The sequence below is a fragment of the Accipiter gentilis genome, chromosome 16 (assembly GCF_929443795.1).
Source record: "Accipiter gentilis chromosome 16, bAccGen1.1, whole genome shotgun sequence".
Lineage (NCBI taxonomy): Eukaryota > Metazoa > Chordata > Aves > Accipitriformes > Accipitridae > Astur > Astur gentilis.
In genome coordinates this window covers 31313126-31332733 of record NC_064895.1, presented here as the reverse complement: position 1 = coordinate 31332733, position 19608 = coordinate 31313126, and the positions used below count along the sequence as shown (strand labels likewise).

The 19608-nt window shown below is 46.6% G+C and overlaps 2 long non-coding RNA genes across 2 annotated transcripts in view; one reads left to right on the top strand and one right to left on the bottom strand.

Annotated features, from left to right (window-relative positions):
* Positions 1-3251: 3251 nt before the first annotated feature.
* On the top strand, positions 3252-8538 carry LOC126046499 (uncharacterized). The gene is made up of 3 exons (XR_007508345.1): positions 3252-3440; positions 6866-6953; positions 8252-8538. It is a non-coding gene; the product is annotated as an uncharacterized LOC126046499 (long non-coding RNA).
* Positions 8539-13832: 5294 nt separating this feature from the next.
* LOC126046497 (uncharacterized) overlaps positions 13833-19608 on the bottom strand; it is a 76432-nt gene continuing 70656 nt past the window's right edge. The window contains exon 5 of the long non-coding RNA XR_007508343.1: positions 13833-14013. This is a non-coding gene — a long non-coding RNA (uncharacterized LOC126046497). The remainder of the gene's footprint in view (positions 14014-19608) is intronic.

The window sequence follows — 19608 nt, the reverse complement described above, 5'->3', positions numbered from 1 at the left end:
ACGGGGGACTTTTGCTAGGAGTCAGGAAACAAAAGGAGAGTTTATCATCTCTAGAAGAAAGAGCGGGCAACCTGGGAGGAGTGCAGGGATCTCGTTAGGTCATAGAGAAAAGAAATTAGAAAGACAAAAGCTCAGCTAGAACGAACCCTGTCCGCTGTCGTAAGAGACGACAAAAAATATTTTTACAAATACATTAACGGTCAAAAGAATCCCAAGGAGCATATCTATCCTTTAAGGGATACAGAAGGGAATGTTGCCACCAGAGATGAGGAAAAGGCTGAGGTACTTAATGCCTTCTTTGCCTTAGTCTTTAAGAGGGAGACCGGTTATCCTCAGGGTACTCTTGCCTCCTGAGCTGGAAGGTGAGGATGGAGAGCAGAATATACACACACACACACACCCCTTAATCCATTAATCCGGGAGGAAATAGTTAGTGACCTACTACACCATCTGGATGCTCACAAATCTATGGGACCAGATGGAATCCATCCAAGAGGGCAGAGGGAACTGGCAGAGGTGCTTCCCAAGCTGCTCTCCATCATCTATTGGCGATCCTGGTCAACGGGGGAGGTCCCAGAGGACTGGAGGCTTGCCGGTGTGACGGCCATTTACGAGAAGGGTCGGAGGGAGGATCCGGGGAGCTACAGGCCTGTCAGCCTGACCTCAGTACCGGGGAAGATTATGGAACGGTTTGCCTTGAGAGCGCTCATGTGGCAAGTCTGGGACAAGCAGGGGATTGGGCCTGGTCAGCGTGGGTTTACGAAAGACAGGTTCTGCTTGACCAACCCGATCTCCTTCTGTGACCTGGTAACCCACCTAGTGGATGAGGGAAAGGCTGTGGATGTCACCTACCTTGACTGCAGCAAGGCCTTTGATACCGTCTCTTATGGCATACTCCTCGAGAAGCTGTCGTCTCCTGGCTTAGACAAGCGTACTCTTTGCTGGGTGAAAAACTGGCTGGATGGACGAGCCCAGAGGGTTGCAGGGAATGGGGTTAAATCCGGTTGGCGGCAGGTCGCTAGTGGTGTTCCCCGGGGCTCGGTGTCGGGCCTGGTTCTGCTTAACGCCTTTATTGACGATTTGGACGAGGAGATCGAGTGCCTCCTCAGCAAGTTTGCAGACGACACCAACTGGAGAGGCAGGGTCGATCTCCTTGAGGGTAGGAAGGCTCTATGCAGATATCTGGACAGTCTGGATCGATGAGCCGAGGCCAACTGTATGAAGTTCAGCGAGGCTGAGTGCCGGGTCCTACGCTTCAGTCACAGCGACCCCGTGCAGCGCTATGGGCTTGGGGAAGAGTGGCTGGAAAGCTGCCCGGCAGGGGAAGACCTGGGGGTGCTGGTTGACAGCCGGCTGAATATGAGCCAGCAGTGTGCCCAGGTGGCCAGGAAGGCCGGTGGCATCCTGGCCTGTATCGGAAATAGTGTGGCCAGCAGGAGCAGGGAGGTAATTGTTCCCCTGTATTCGGCACTGGTGAGGCCACACCTCGAGTACTGCGTTGAGTTTTGGGCCCCTTGCTACAGGAAAGGTGTTGAGTTGCTGGAACGCGTCCAGAGAAGGGCAACCAAGTTGGTGAGGGGCCCGGAGCGTAAGTCTGATGAGGAACGGCTGAGGGAACTGGGGTGGTTTAGTCTGGAGAAAAGGAGGCTGAGGGGAGACCTTATCGCTCTCTACAACTACCTGAAAGGAGATTGTAGCGAGGTGGGTACTGGTGTCTTCTAACAATTAACTAGAAATAGGACGAGAGAAAATGGCCTGAAGTTGCGCCAGAGAAGGTTTACATTGGATATCAGGAAAAAAAATCATTTACTGAGAGGGTTATCAGGCATTGGAAGAGGCTGCCCAGGGTAGTGATGGAGTCACCATCCCTGGAGGTGTTCAAAACACACGTAGCTGTGGTACTTTGGGACATGATTTAGCAAACATGGTGCTGTTGGGTTGATGGTTGGACTTAATGATCTTAGAGATCCTTTCCAAATTTCACGATTTGATTCTGTTCTAGGGAGCAGAACAGAGATGTAGCAAGAAAAGAAAAACAGGAAGGGAGGGAGAAAAAAGGGAGAGAGACACAAAGACTGGAAGAAGGACAAAGGGATGGCAGAAGAAAAAAATAGTGATAGGCTGCAGGAGAGAGATGGAGGAGCTCAAAAAAGACACAGGGAGCATGACAGAACGAGAGTGAGAAACAAGGGACAGAGCAGGACAGCACTGGAGGAAAAAACAACTGTGAGCGATAGACTGTGAGAGAGACATGGAGGTAGAGAGAAAACAGAAGGGACAGCTAGATGGAGAGGAGGATAGAGTTAGAAAGAATGGAAGAGGGAAGGGAACAGAGAGAAATACTGAAAAGATGGGAAGAGGAAGCAGGGCAGAGGGACAGCAATAGAAGAAAAAAGGGACAGGGATCTGGACAGATGGAGAAAAAAGCAGGAGGAACAGATACAACATGACATGATGGGACAGGAAGTAACACAGAGCAACAGATGAGAATAATGACAAGAGATAGAGACTATGAAAAGCACAGGAGGTTAGAGGGAGAGAGAGAGAAGACATGAATAAAAAGAGTAGGGAGCAACACAAACGGTCAGGGAAAGAGAAAAACAAGAAGGACAACAGTGTGAGAAACTAGAGACTAGAGTATTGTTTATTAAGATTTATGTTAAGCCCAATATAAAGATTAAATAACCAAAGAAAAGATAGCCATAATTGCTTATATAAGCCTAATCAGATACCGCTTGCACAAGTCAAAACTATTTTGCGAGATTGCTAAAGATAAGGATGTATGAATATGGGAATCAGTTATTGCTTTGTTTAAAGAAATGTCAAACCGCAAGATGTAAGAATACGGGAAATAGCTATTGCTTTACGGGAAATAGCTATTGCTTTGCTTAGAGGTGTTTGCTAAAGGAGCTTATAACACAGTTCTGAGAAATACCACATAGCAAGTTGAAGAAAAGGTTATCTAAAGGTAACCGAGGAAGACTTCAAGCCTTCGGCCTCAACGACCACCAGGAAGCAGAAGACCCCCCAACAACAACTGGGACATGCGCAGAGTGAAGACCTGAATGCGGAACTGGATGACTGATAAAAGGAGACTGTTAGAACTGTTTGGCGCGGCAGTTGGCGGAACATAGACTCCCCTGCCGCCCAGCGCTGTCTTTGCTCATATTCTACTTGCTACAATTAATAAAATTTTCAATTGGATTATGATCCGTTGTGGTCTCAATTTATAACAATTTCTTGGTGCCGTGACTCGGATAAGGAACGGTGGGCTTTGGTCCTCCGGGGAGGCGCGCCCCGCGACAATTCGCGGCCCCACGACCAACAGCCTACCCCAACCTTACCGACGAACCTAAATTCTAGGATAGTGAGCAAAGGAAAAACCGGTAAAATCCCATAAAAATTCTGTGCACGGGAGTCCGGACGAAGACGCAGGACGCGTAAGTATATTGCGATATTTGGTCGCGGGTTTGCCGTTCGGGCGGGATTGGGTTTTCCTCGACTATAACGAATGAGAGGTTCGATATACTGAACCAAGCGAGTGTGGACCCTTTAGTACTGCGGTTCCCACCTCCCACGAGGGACTGGGCCAGGAATAAGGGGAGTGAGTGAGTGTGTGTGCGGATAGTCCAGAAGATGGGGGCGAAGGGCAGCAAGCCTTCGACTCCCATGGGAAGGGTACCTACTGTACCTAGGAATACCCCTCTGGCATATATCTTAGACAATTGGAGATATTTCCCTGGAACTCTAGGGAAAGATAAACAGAAGATGATAGAATATTATACTAAGATATGGGGAGGGAAGAAGATTTCTAAAAATGTCTTCTGGCCAGTCTATGGGTCAGAAGAAGATTGGATAAAACAACAATTAAACCTCTGGGTTAATAATAAAAAACCTCTTAACCCAGAGGAGAGTCAATATGCGGAAGTTTGGCTGGAAAGACCGGGAGCTAGACTTTATCCATTGAATGAACTAAAAAGTAAACAAAAGAAAAAGAAGGAAGAATTGGACGAAATCCTTCTGACTCCCCCTCCTTACGTTCCTCCTCCTGCTCCCACAGCTCCTCCAGAGGTCCCCAGAGCGCCCACTCCCCCATCAGGGTCGGAACAGAGGTCTCCCCCTCCTCCGAGACGCGTAACTAGAAGTCAAGCGGGGGCAGCTCAGATGTATCCCCTAAGGGAAATACCCATGGGGGGACCTCAACCTGTGATCGGATACATTTCCGTACCCCTAAATTCGGCTGACCTGTGAGATTTCAAAAGAACCAAGATGGGAAACTTAATTGAGGACCCACTCGGAGTGGCAGAAAGATTAGATCAATTTTTGGGACCAAGCCTTTATACTTGGGATGAGATGCAATCTATCCTTGGTCAATTATTTACTACCGAGGAAAGAGATATGATTAGACGAGCAGGAATGAGACTGTGGGATGCTCAACACGTCCAGGGACCCCAAGCAGATATTAAATGGCCACTTCAAAGACCTAATTGGGATAATCAGGATCCGGTGCATAGAACTCATATGCAGGACCTGAGAACTATAGTAATTCAGGGAATTAGAGAAGCAGTACCCCGTGGCCAGAATATCAATAAAGCATTTAATGAAATGCAAAAGAAAGACGAAAGCCCTACTGAGTGGCTGGAACGATTGAGGAAAGCCCTTCAGCTGTATTCTGGGGTAAACCCAGACGAGCCTTTAGGGCAAGTGCTCCTCAAGACTCAGTTTGTGGCCAAATCATGGGAAGATATCAGAAAGAAGATTGAAAAGTTAGAAGACTGGCAGAATAGAGGGTTGGATGAATTATTGAGGGAAGCTCAGAAAGTCTACGTAAGGCAGGAAGAAGAGAGTAGTAAACGACAAGTAAGAATGATGGTAGCAGCGGTCAGAGAGGATCGCAAAGGGCGGACTAATGAACACATATCGGCTGGAATGAAACAAGGGAACGTAGTAGTAAAGAAGGAACAGAGATGTTGTTTTTACTGTGGAAAGAAGGGACATATAAAGAAGAATTGCAGAGAAAGGATCAAAGATGAAGAAATATTAACAACGGAATAGGAGAGTCAGGGGCTCTATGTCTTAGGGGACCGGAGTCATCATGAGCCCTTGATAAAATTAAAAATAGGTTCCCATAAACAACAGTTCACCTTTTTAGTAGACACTGGAGCTGAGAAATCAACTATTAAGCAAATACCTGAGGGATGTAAAGTTTCTCCTGAAAAAGTACAAGTAATCGGGGCAAAAGGAGAACCCTTTAAAGTCAGCAAAATCAAAAACGTGGTATTCGAAACTGAAAATAAATTTGGAATGGGTGAACTCTTGCTCGTCCCTGAAGCAGAATTTAATCTACTGGGACGAGATTTAATTGTCGAATTGCAATTAGAAATTAAAGTAAAAAAATCAAGAACTAACAGTGTCTACTTATCCTTTGACCGTGGAAGATCAAGAACAAATCAACCCCGATGTCTGGTACTCTCCGGACACAATTAGTAGACTGGAAATCCCACCAATTAAAATCCAAATTTCTGAACCCCACATACCTGTGAGAGTAAAACAATATCCCATATCTCTAGAAGGACGGAGAGGATTAAAACCAGAAATTGATCGATTGGTAACACAAGGCATCTTAGAGCCTTGTATGTCACCCTTTAATACCCCCATTCTGCCTGTAAAGAAACCAAATGGGAAATATCGGCTCGTACATGATTTAAGGGAAATAAACAAAAGAACTATCACCCGGTTCCCTGTAGTAGCAAATCCATATACACTTTTAATTAAGTTAGGACCACATAACTCCTGGTATAGTGTGGTTGATCTAAAAGATGCCTTTTGGGCCTGTCCACTGGCAGAAGAATGCCGTGATTATTTTGCCTTTGAATGGGAAGATATAGAGACAGGCCGCAGACAGCAATTGAGATGGACCGTGCTCCCCCAGGGGTTCACTGAGTCCCCTAATTTGTTTGGACAGGCCCTAGAAGAACTATTAAAGGAATACCAGGTACAAAAGGGAAACGTACTTTTGCAATATGTAGATGATCTGCTTATAGCAGGAAATAATGAGGAGGATGTAAGAAAAGAAACCATTCGACTTCTAAATTTTCTTGCCCAAAAAGGACTACGGGTATCACAAGAAAAGTTACAATTTGTGGAAGAAAAAGTGAAATACTTGGGGCATTATTTGTTTAACGGCAAGAAGATATTAGATCCAGAGCGCATTAAAGCCATTCTGGAATTACCTATGCCTGTCACTAAGAGACAAATTCGGCAGGCATTAGGGCTATTTGGGTATTGTAGGCAATGGATAGAGAACTATAGTTTTAAAGTTAAATTTTTATATGAACAACTGTCTAAAGACAAAATACCCAAATGGACCCCGCAAGATCGAGAGCAGTTTGTCAGTCTCAAAAAAGAACTAAGCCAAGCACCGGTTTTAAGCCTACCAGATTTAAAGCGGCCATTCCATTTATTTGTTAATATACATGAAGGAACGGCATTCAGAGTTTTAACTCAGGAATGGGCTGGACAAAAGAAACCGGTGGCATACTTATCAAAGCTGTTGGACCCTGTAAGCAGGGGTTGGCCAAGTTGTTTACAAATAATTGTTGCTGCAGCTTTATTACTCGAGGAAACAAATCGCATTACTTTTAATGGAGATGTTGTCTTATATGCGCCTCATAATATCAGGGGAGTGTTACAACAAAAAGCAGAAAAATGGCTTACAGATAGCCGATTATTAAAGTATGAAGGAATACTTATAGAATCCCCTAAACTATCTTTAAAAACAATTGGAGCAATTAACCCAGCTGAATTTTTGTACCCAGGAGAAGGTAATGAACTATTACACAATTGTTTTCAAACGATTGAACAGCAGACACGCATTAGGCCAGACTTAGAAGAAGAAGAACTACAAGGTGGAGAAGTATTATTTATAGATGGGTCATCACGAATAGTAGAAGGTAAATGATTGTCTGGATATGCCATCATTAAATTGGAGAAAGGAGAATTTAAGACAATAGAATCAGGCCCCCTGAGTGCCAGCTGGTCAGCTCAAGCCTGTGAGTTGTATGCATTATGGAAAGCGTTAGTGTCACTCAAGGGAAAAGATGGAACTATATATATACAGATTCACGCTATGCGTTTGGAGTAGTACACACTTTTGGAAAAATATGGGAGGAAAGGGGATTTGTTAACTCACAGGGAAAAGAACTGATACACCCAGAATTAATTCGACGAGTTCTGGGGGCATTAAAAATGCCGAATAAAATAGCAGTTGTACATATGAAGGGACATCAACGGGGTACAAGTTACCAAATCAGGGGAAATAATGCAGCTGATACGGAAGCAAAACGAGTGGCAGGCAATTATAATACGATTTTAACTATACAACAGACATCTATTAGTAAAAATTTGAGTTTTGAGTCTGTAGAAAAAGAAAAATTAGAACAAATGGGAGCTAAGGAACAAGATGGTAAATACATATTGCCAGATGGGAGAGAAGTTTTGCCAAAGGGCATAGCACTCGAAATATTTTCAAAAATACATAGTAAAACACACTGGGGAACCCAGGCATTAGTTGATCATTTTAATCAACTGTTTGCCTGTATAGGTGTATACAACATCGCAAAAACAGTCACAGCAGCCTGCGAGACCTGTCAAAAGGTCAATCGAAACAACATGAGACAAAAACCTCTTGGAGGACGTTCCCCAGCATACAGACCTTTTTCACACATACAAGTGGATTTTACTGAACTACCCAGGATAGGGCGTCACAAATATTTATTAGTGATGGTGGATCATTTAACACATTATGTTGAGGCTTTTCCTACCTCCAAGACAACTGCTAACCAAGTTACTAAAGTGTTGCTTGAAAACATTATACCTCGATACGGAGTACCTGAAGTAATTGACTCGGACAGAGGAACCCACTTTGTGTCAAAAATTGTTAGAGATCTAACAGGAAACTTAGGAATTAAGTGGGAATACCATACACCATGGCATCCACAGAGTTCGGGAAGAGTTGAAAGGATGAATGGGGAAATCAAAACTATCCTAACTAAATTAATGATAGAAACTAAATTATCATGGATTAAGTGCCTACCCATGGCACTATTAATTCTTAGAACTAGACCCCGAACGGATGTGGGAATATCAGCACTCGAAATGGTGTATGGAATGCCCTATCGGATTGAAAGCCCACAAACAAACATTTTAATTCGGGACCGTGCGATTAATGACTATGTTTTACAATTAGCAGAACATCGTAACAAGCTTTGGGAACGTGGACTGATTGTACAACGACCGCCGTTGGACTTAAAAATTCATAATCTTGAACCTGGGGATTGGGTACTAATTAAAACGTGGAAAGAAGAAACCCTAAAACCCAACTGGGAGGGACCCCATCTTGTTTTACTTACAACAGAAACAGCTGTCCGGACTGCTGAGCGTGGATGGACTCATGCCAGTCGCATTAAAGGCCCGGTAACAAAACCCCACTGGAAGGTGGTCAGTGCACCAGGTGACACCAAGATTATATTAAGAAGATAAAGTAACGATACACACTTGGTTTGATTATTTTGAAGCCTTGCCCTTTGGTGTAAAGTGTGATTTGTTTTGCAATTGCTTTAATAGGATCTTTAGTGGTGTATTACTTGTGGAAACATACTAAGTGTGGTCGTAAAAATTGTTAAATACTCATGCAACCTAATATAGAATATAGGGATTCTACGGGAATAAGGAACAACTATATACAAAACTTACAATTAAGGTGTAACGACCAACAGTGTGATTGTTATCCATTTGTATGTTTTAAATGCAAGGTATGCCAGGACAAATGGTGGGTGCATTGCCATGAAGGATACCCTCCAAACGGAGTCTGTGAGCAGTGCTATAAATTTGAAAGATCATTAACTGATTGGAAATTAAAACAATTGGAACAAAGACGAGAGATAGTAAAGGGATCCCTCCAATGGTGGGATATCTTTACTAAAGGAATACATCCTCAATATTATTGTTACCACCCAAATCAACCAGTCCCCTTTGTAACTGAGATCGTAACTGTCCGGTGTCGGAGGGAAGTACTAACCATGCCTTGCCTGACCCCATTAATTAAAGCTGCGAAGTGGGAGGCCTATGTACACAGGCAGAAAATCCGAAACAGCTATTCTCCTGAAGAATTCCCTTGCTGCCGAGAAGATGGTACACCCCGTGGCTCGAAGCAACCGAGTCGACGGGCGAGGCAGAAGAGAAACCAACTGTGGAGAAACGAATCAGGAAAATGGGATGCAAAGGCAATCATGGCTGAACTTCCCCAGGACTGGTAAGAATTTACTAAAATTAATTAAAAAAATTAACAACACCCTTTTTCCTGGTATACCATTAATTGTGCTATTGATAATACCCCAGGCAGAAGGGGGAAACCCACATGAAACATTTAAGTGGGAACTAATATCTTGGGAAGGAACGAAAACAATAGCCACTTTTAGCAACCCAGGGCCACCTGAATTTGTAGTAAAACTTTGTGATTTAGTACCGATACCTTGTGAAAAAGGACCTCCATTTTATATATGCCCGGCCTCTGGACAGCCTTATTGTAATTATCCCGGACACTATTATTGTGGTTATGGGGGATGTGAGACAATAGCCTCGGGCTGGACAGTAAAGACTCCTGATAAATATATAAAAGCAGCCTGGACTCCTAACGGATGTGTACCCGAAGATACAGGTGTAGATCTTACAGGTCTGCGCGATGTGGATTATGTAGCTCCACGGAAAAAGGTCTGTACCCACATCAAATTTCAAGTATTGCATTCCCTAGAAGATGTGTGGTTAGTAGGACGAACATGGGGAATACGTGTCTATGCAGGGATTCCTAAAGATTGGGGAGGGCACTTTCTCATAAGAAAAATTAAAATGCCACATGATTCACTCCCTGTTGGGCCGAATAAAATATTGAATCCACCCACCTTCCCTAAGACAACCACTCGTCCTTACTCCCTATCATTAACAGATAAAACAACTAATGACACGGTGACTGAGTCCTCTTTGGTTAGGAATTCAGGAGTATCAAAATTCAAAGACCCCTTATGGGATTTAATACAAGCCTCTTATCGTACCCTTAATGAAAGCAAACCAAATTTAACTAAGGATTGCTGGTTATGTTACAATGCTAGACCACCATATTTTGAGGCAATCGGAATACCAGATAGGATTCAATGGTCTAGTGGTTTAAACCCACAAGAATGCCCATGGGATGACCAGAAGAACCATACGCAAGGAATTACTATTCAATTGGTAACAGGTCAAGGAGAATGTATAGGTACAGTGCCCGAAAGGTATCAGCCTTTGTGTAATCAAACAATCACTAACGCTAACATAGAGAAACATAAGAACCGAGCTAACAAATGGGCTATCCCAACACCGGGAGCTAAATGGGTTTGCTCAGACATCGGAATAACGCCTTGCATATCCCTAAATGTGTTTAATCAATCTCAGTTTTGTGTACAGGTAATTATTGTTCCTCGTCTAATATATCACACCTCTGAAGAGGTGTTACACCATTTTGAAGGAGGTCTGAACAGACAAAAACGAGAACCAATTACAGCAATAACCCTGGCTACGCTGTTGATAGCGGGCGGAGTTGGGGCAAGCACAGGTATAGCCTCTTTGGTAAAGACTCAAGAATTGCAAGGTCTACAACAGGTCGTAAATGAAGATTTAGAAAGAATAGAACAATCCATTGAACGTTTAGCAACTTCAGTAAAATCTTTATCAGAAGTAGTGCTGCAAAACAGAAGAGAACTAGACTTGATGTTATTAGAAAAAGGGGGGTTGTGTGTAGCCCTCAACGAAGAATGCTGTTCCTTTGCTGATCATAGGGGAGTAGTTCTGGACACAATGGCTGAACTTCGGAAAAGATTGGAACAACGCAGAAAGAATTTTGAAACAGGTAGACCATGGTATGAAAACTGGTTTAATGTTTCACCTTGGCTAACCACTTTGTTGTCTACTTTAGCAGGACCGCTTATTATGTTAATCCTAGGACTTATATTTGGGCCTTGTATATTACGCAATATTTTGCATTTTATTAAAAAACGGCTTGATATGACCAAACTACTTATTTTAACCACGAAGTTGGAGAAAGAAAATAAGAAGGTATCTACCAATGAAGATGAAGATTATTGTGAGTATACTATGCCACGAGAATGCTATGAGTGTAACTGTGAGATATTACCTTGTGAATGTTATGATAAATGTTGGGGTTGTGGAAAAAGGTTGGCTTATAGTGTCGAGAATGAAAGTAGCGTCTAATAAACAATAATAGGATAAAAAGAAAAAGGGGGGATTGTGAGAAACTAGAGACTAGAGTTTTGTTTATTAAGATTTATGTTAAGCCCAATATAAAGATTAAATAACCAAAGAAAAGATAGCCATAATTGCTTATATAAGCCTAATCAGATACCGCTTGCACAAGTCAAAACTATTTTGCGAGATTGCTAAAGATAAGGATGTATGAATATGGGAATCAGTTATTGCTTTGTTTAAAGAAATGTCAAACCGCAAGATGTAAGAATACGGGAAATAGCTATTGCTTTACGGGAAATAGCTATTGCTTTGCTTAGAGGTGTTTGCTAAAGGAGCTTATAACACAGTTCTGAGAAATACCACATAGCAAGTTGAAGAAAAGGTTATCTAAAGGTAACCGAGGAAGACTTCAAGCCTTCGGCCTCAACGACCACCAGGAAGCAGAAGAAGACCCCCCAACAACAACTGGGACATGCGCAGAGTGAAGACCTGAATGCGGAACTGGATGACTGATAAAAGGAGACTGTTAGAACTGTTTGGCGCGGCAGTTGGCGAAACATAGACTCCCCTGCCGCCCAGCGCTGTCTTTGCTCATATTCTACTTGCTACAATTAATAAAATTTTCAATTGGATTATGATCCGTTGTGGTCTCAATTTATAACAACAGGGACAGTGAAATACAGAATAAACACACACACACACCCATATTATCCACTTATCAAGCCCATTTCAGAGTTACACAGTACCTCCGCCCCTTTAAGAAAAGTAACACATGCGCCCGAGCCCATTTCGGCGCCGCACCGCGCCCGAGCCCATTTCGGCGCCGCACCGCGCCCGAGCCCATTTCGGCGCCGCACCGCGCCCGAGCCCATTTCGGCGCCGCACCGCGCCCGAGCCCATTTCGGCGCCGCACCGCGCCCGAGCCCATTTCGGCGCCGCACCGCGCCCGAGCCCATTTCGGCGCCGCACCGCGCCCGAGCCCATTTCGGCGCCGCACCGCGCCCGAGCCCATTTCGGCGCCGCACCGCGCCCGAGCCCATTTCGGCGCCGCACCGCGCCCGAGCCCATTTCGGCGCCGCACCGCGCCCGAGCCCATTTCGGCGCCGCACCGCGCCCGAGCCCATTTCGGCGCCGCACCGCGCCCGAGCCCATTTCGGCGCCGCACCGCGCCCGAGCCCATTTCGGCGCCGCACCGCGCCCGAGCCCATTTCGGCGCCGCACCGCGCCCGAGCCCATTTCGGCGCCGCACCGCGCCCGAGCCCATTTCGGCGCCGCACCGCGCCCGAGCCCATTTCACGGTTCTCTAGCTACAGAACCAATTTCAAAGTTGTGCAATCACTAGAGCCAGGAATGCACCCCCTTTCCATTAACCCAGCAGCAGCTACATTTACCTCAAGGTATCTACAACTCGCCCTTGGATGCCTAATTCCAACAGACACTTTTACTTACTTCAACAGCCAAGTTTACCTATGGGCACTAAACGCCCATGCTTCCCTCTACGCTTCCCTTTGTGATTGCCATTAGTACTGTGATTCCCGCAAGGACACATAATTGCCTGTCTTGTTTTCATTTCATTTTTAGTGCTTCATTTGATCCATTACTCATTCCACATAGATTCAGCTATGTCAGTGTTTCAATCCAATTCTACAATGTACTTTTTCTACAATATATTGAAAAGACTATGGCCTCACTGGTCAAATACTTGACACTATTAGTTCTAGTCCTCTTTTAATCATTATTTTTACAAATACATGTAAACTCCAAAAATCTAGCATTACCTGAAGAAGAAATGCCGCTATTTAGTACCTGCAGTGCTCTACGGAGTGGTCTTTTCCACATTCCTCGCTCCCATTACATCCGTTGCTGCACATCCAGAAGCTTTACTCCCTCAGGTGACATTACCTGCACGATCCACATTCCCGGGCAGCAAACGAGGGAGCTCCGCTCATCTTGACAGACCGTCCACTTCAACACCTCGACACAAAACCAGAAATTGAAAAATATATTTACATCACAAACTACAGAGAGCACCCAAATATTTTACAAACCCACCACAGAAAAATACAGTTACACTCGTGCACTTCACAACCCTGGCCTACTCCCTGCTGGCCATCTAGTCCAACTCCCCCCCACCCTTCGCCAGCAAAATCCTCAACTGTCTTCCAAAGACCATCCACCGGACAACATATTTCCCTGCGCTGACTGGCAATTACCAGGTTCCATGGGAGCGCTCCAGAGGAACACTGCTCCCAGGAGCCTTGGAAAAAAATCACCCTGCCTGTGAAAACCCAGGCACAAGCTGAACCCCTGTCCAAACATTGGCAATCAGCATTGCCTCATGGAGCAGCTGGGACCAGGGAAAAAAAAAACAAACCCCGGGGTAGGGGAGGACACACCAAAAACCAACCCAGATCCCAGCTGCGGTTTTTTATTCTAAGTTTTTGGGGTTCTTTTCCTAATGCCCTGAAAAAAATCTCAGCTCTACATCCAACATGAAAGGAAAAAAAAAAGTCTAAACCACATAACCCTACAAGGTTAGACACATTCACAACACACCACTTGTTCAGATCACATGCACGCCAGCCCTCACTCTCAACTCATCCATCCTACCGCCCACAGGCCTGGAGAGGCCGACACCCCGTGCCTGCAGCAGCAGGGGCCTCAAAAATCGCCCTACCTGCAAAAACCCGGGCCCCAGCCCAACCTCCTTCCAACCTCCCCACAAACTGCCCTTCCGTTACACCAATGTTTCAACACGCACCATCATCTCCACTTTCAACCCGATACTGAGCTTTCACAGTGCCACGTGTCACAGCCCAACCTCCGTAGCAGCCATGTCACCTAAAGGCAAGGTTCCTTCAAGCACCTCTCGTGCCCTGTCAACACCTGCAAAAACAACACTCAAAGCTTGTCAACAGACACTTCATCCTTGAGAGAGAAGTCAAGTCCTCCACCGCTCCCCTACCCTGCTTCCCACCTCTTCCAAAAATAACACATCCTCACAGCCAGTGTCCTCCATGGCACTTGAAAAAAAACAGAGCATCACAAACACAGAGCTCTCCCAAAGTTACCGATCGCTCCAAGACCCATCACGCTGCTGCTCAGACCTCAAGGCCTTGACCGTTTCTAGAGACTTGCCACAAAGCATCCACATAAACAAGATGAACACCATTGCCCAGTTCCTGCCTTACTCAATGCTGGTTCACAGTCCAATTGCGATCCCCTCAACTCTTTGCATGCAAAGAGCCCAAAGTCATTAAGCCTTCTACGCTGCCTCTACAATGCCATGCAAGACACACACAAACATAGAGCTATGTAATTCACATGCAAATGTAATGCCATACAAGGCAGTACTCTTACCTCGGTTAAGGCAAAACAACTCAGAGCACTGCCATACCAGACAAAACAGAACAGGGCCAATGCAAGAGACTCTCGCGTGACAGTCAATACAAGTACAGACCAAAACAATACAAAACCAATACAGAACAGTAGAAGGCAAGGCAGTCTCAGGTAGCAATCGATACAAGTACAGAGCACTGCAATACAAAACACAATGCAGGGCCAGGCAATATGAGACAGTCGATACAAATACACAACAAAACAACACAAGGCAAAGGCAAATACAGACCAATACAATGCAAGAAAACTGCAAAACACAGCAAAGCAAAGCAGTCTCATAGAGCCACCGGACGCATCTTCCTTCCGACCCCACTCATGGGCCCACCTCCTTACAGCGCTCTGCTGCCTTCCCCCATCGCTCTGTGGGACGCATCCTGTCCCTCCACATCTGAAAGTAAACCCCACAAACATATTGAACGAGTCACCTGGATGCAGAGCAAGAGCTTCACAACTCCAGAGGTCTTGATTCCATCGACAAAGTCCATCTGGAGTCCAGCTACAGCCTGTCATTTAAAAACAAACAAACAAAAAAAAAAACAACCAAAAAACAACCAAAAAACCCAACCGCCCCCCCCCCTCCACTGTAGGGTTCAAATATATGGAACTTACTGGGCCTTAAAGTAGCTCATGGTCGCAAGAGCATTCCAGACACCTTTGGAAGGCCCTGAACAGAACAAACAAGAAGATAGAAGAAGAAAGATCCTAATTAGAAAAACACAGGTGCACATTCCACAATAAGGGGAACTTGGCACAACCAACCTCTATTCAGGGGCTTATCTCGACTGATTGGACTAAGACAAGTTTTGCATGCTCTAACATCGCCAATTATATCCTGTGTGTATGCGCGTGTACAGAACGAGTATAACTAACTGTATGTTTATACGCATGGACAGTATCGATGTAACCAATCACCGCTTATGCTTGTGCGCGTGGACACCACATGCTTGCGTGCAGCAGCCAATCAAAGCCTCTAAACAACCTAGAGAATTGTATAAGAATGATCAGCTAAGCTAAATAAAGGGGCGACTTTACTCATCGTACTGCTGTTCTATCGTCCGGGCCCTGCACGGAGTAACCCTAAACCCTACACCCCACCAACCAGAAAAAAACCAGGGCCAAACTTGGAGCCCATCACGTGCAAGTCTTAACACCTTAGAGAGTCAAATCCGCTTCACTGCCCCTCAACAACCCCTGCCACACGGCTCCAATCGTCTCCGTGAAACACGATCGGCACGGCTGTCCGCGCAGCCCGCTGATGGCTACTCGAGCCGAGATGACTGTACAACCCTCGCCTAAACGGTCTAGGCACATCAACATTTCACCCGTAGACTCTTATCGCTGTTCCACCTACCCCTGACTCTACATCCCCGGGCAGAGCAGCTCCAAGCCAAGCACACCGTGTGCAGAACGTCACCACGTGGAACGCTACCAACGAGGTGATTCAACGAGAGAGAAAACTCTCGGCAAGAAGAATGACCCCCAGACGGGAGGCACCGTCGGGCAAGATGACCTATGGGGCCACAACCGCGAGGCCAGGAGGCTCCACGGCAGACCCAGAGGAGTCAAACGGAACAGCCTGTTACAAGAAAGCACTGTCAAAACCCAGACGACAAATGCACCAGAAGCCTGGCGTCGAGACCTAAGGATGTCAGGATGCGGGGAAGAAGTTCCAGTCCGAGAAAACGGACGGCTAGAGAGCAGAGCTGCCGATGCAGCCCAAAAGAATGCTGCCAAAGAGCACCAACCAGAACCCGCCGAGACCGATCCATGCTTTAGAGCTCCGAGCACAAGAAAAGAAGCACCCGATTGGCACCGTGCTGATGAGCAAGAGCATTCGAAACCCTAGGGACAGCACCCGAAGCGCATGCCTCGCTCCTCCGGCGCAAAGCGCGACAAGGACATCGAGACCCGAGGAAGGTCTAAGCACACAAGACAGACTACACAAACTACATGCCACCACGGACACGGTCTGGAACTGCCCAGCCCGGCACACACGGGTCTCGTGCTGAAAAGCAACCTGCTCCCTTTGCCTGCGCAAAGGCGACTGCTTTGGGACAGCCTTCTCCCCTGCGCTAACTTTAGAACTCCTCCCTGCTATTCCCAGCTTTCTCCTTTCCTCACAGCCTGGTCCCTCAACTTAGCTTTCAGAGGTCCGAGGGTCCAAATCCAGCCTCCACAAAACCACACGGGCTAACTGGGATGTTCCTCAAGGGGACACATTGCTCTTCAACATCTGAAATGGACAAACACAAACAAATCAGAAAAGGGAGTAAGCATCCCGCTGGCCAACGCCAACTACTTCCCCAACTCCCCCCTCCTCACAAGTGCCACCGTGTTCGCTTCCCCGCTCATTCCAGAGTCAGACCCTGCAGCCGTCGTCACTCGTGGTATCTAAGGTACCAAGAGAAACCAAGTTAGCATGGCACTCATGAGAAGACATCGGCCCCATGCTCCTCCTCACTAATCCGCAGCTCGCCTCAAATGCTCATCCAATTCAAAGATAGCCCACACAGCACCTCCACATAGAAAGTAAATGCTGAACCGAGCAGCCCATAATACCTTGCTATTCAACACCGACCCGGCCGATGACCGCCTCACCTTCTCGGACCGGCATGCAGCTTTGCAGGAGACCTTGTAGCAGACTTCACGGTACATAAAGGCTGCCTATAAGAAACCTGCAGAGGGACCGTTTACAAGGGAGTACAGCCATAGGACAAGGCGGTAACGGCTTTAGTCCTAAAGAGGGTACATTTTGTTTAGGCATTAGGAAGACATTTCTCACTAGGGGTTGCGAGGCACTGGAATGCGTTGCCCAGAAAACCTGCAGGTGCTCCCTCCCTGGAAGCATTCAAGGCAAGGCCAAATGGGGCTTTCAGCAACCTGGTCTCACGGAAGGTCTCCCGGGGCGGGGGGGGGTGGTGTTGGAACTAGAGGATCTTTATGGTGCCTTCCAACCCAAACTATTCTACAATTCTATGACATTCAGATCCAACTGCAAAACTCTTCTGAGAAGGGCTGGTGAACCCTCCTCCCTTTCCCAGCAGTCTCAAAACTTTAGAAACCCCTTTTCTCCTCCTCAACTGTCAGGAAAGGAACCCCACTCCTTCCTGACACCTCCTGCCCTCAATTTGCACTCCTGAACCCCCTTCAGTGGCTACTCTTGAGGAGCCGCTCTTCTGAGCCACATCCCAAATTCCGAGGGCACCCCCTAACCTACAGATCCCCAGAGACTCTGAGCTCTGCTCCGTGCGCACAAAGTAAAGTCAAGTCCAAAGGCTTGTAATCTACGAGAGGCCTGCCACCAGCTGCAAAGATTCTTGGGACAACGTGGCATTTTGTGGGCAATGAGGAAAGGCAACAAGGCATCCCAGAACCTGAAGGGCACTGTGCCTCACGGCCCTTCTGCTATCTTCAGAAATACTAAAACTCCATATACAAATGCATACAAGACGTTCACCCTAACCCCTGCTAAACAATGTCACCATCGGTCCTGTTAAGAAAGATATCATCAACTTATACAGCATACAGCAGAACTAGTGAAAAAAACAAGGTTCCATTTTCAAAAACGTTGGGAACTCCAGGGAAACACAATGCCTGAAGAATTAAAAACAAACCAAAACAAACAATGCATACTATTAAACCATCTTTCTACCCCTGAACACTCAAAACAAAACTACTGGCCTGAAAAAAAAAGAAAGAAAAAAAAAGCAGCTGTATATAAATGTTACTTTCTACCACGCATGCTGCTGAACCTTGACTGGTCCTGAAGACCTTACCTCAGGCAGACACCTCTTCCCCAAATTACTGAGCCAGCTCAAAAGCTGCAAAGCACTCAAGGAAGAGCTGAGCACCAACACCAGAGAAACCCAGGAGCACAATGAGCTCCCTCAGCAGAGGCTGTGGCTCAAATAGCCTGAGCCCCCGCCCACCACCCTTAGCACAATCCCCTGGGAAAGGGGAAGGGCAAACCACCAGCAGTTATAAAGGCAGCTGGAGGGGCAGCAGCACTGTTCTCACCTGCCTTTAAATTTACAGCAAATGAGACCCTGAACAGAGAAAGTAAACCCCACACCCCCTCCCCAGGAAATGACACTACTTGCTCCTGTGCTACAGCTACAACTATTGCATCAGCAACGTGACCAGCTAAGGAGTTAATCTTAATTTTTCTGAGGCATAGACAGAAAAAGACAAGTGTGTCTCTAAACCAGGTGGGAAATTAGCTCGTTAAATGCAATAACAATGTAGTTATTAAAATCACATCGGTCAACGGCAAGTCCAGCAGACGCAATGGTAAGTTGGCGGCTAAGCGATAGATTGAGGCAGACCGGGAGGTTCCCGAGGCCCAGGAGCCCCGGGGAAGAGCAGAGGGACCGTGCAGAGCCGGCAGCTCTCACAAGAGAGACTGACGCGGCGTGGGTATTGCCAGGGGCAACCGTGGGAGATTTAAATGGCCCCGAGGAGCGCCAGCGACCGGGAGCGTGGCAAGCAGGGTGTGGTGCGTCAGAAAGGTGTGCCGTGGTGCGGCAGTTTGCGCGGCAGTTCGTGCGGGCAGGGTGCAGCCCCCCCACCCTCCCAGCTCAAGCAGGCTACTGAAGTGGCGGGCATCGTCCTCAGGAGGAGACCCCGGTATCGCTGCCACTGAGGTGAAAGCCATTGCTAGGAAAAACGTGGTGACGCAGACTGAGCTCCCATGTAAACGTGCAGCTGTCCGGGTATCTAGCTGCGGGGAGTGCCCGAGTCTATCACTGATGCCGGAGGGCAGCGGGGACACCTCTTGTGTGAGATGTGACCAGGTAGAGGATCTGCTCAGCCTGGTGGCAGAGCTGAAGGAGGAAGTGGAAAGGTTGAGGAGTATCAGGGAGTGTGAGAGGGAGACAGATTGGTGGACCCACACCCTACCATCCCTGGGGC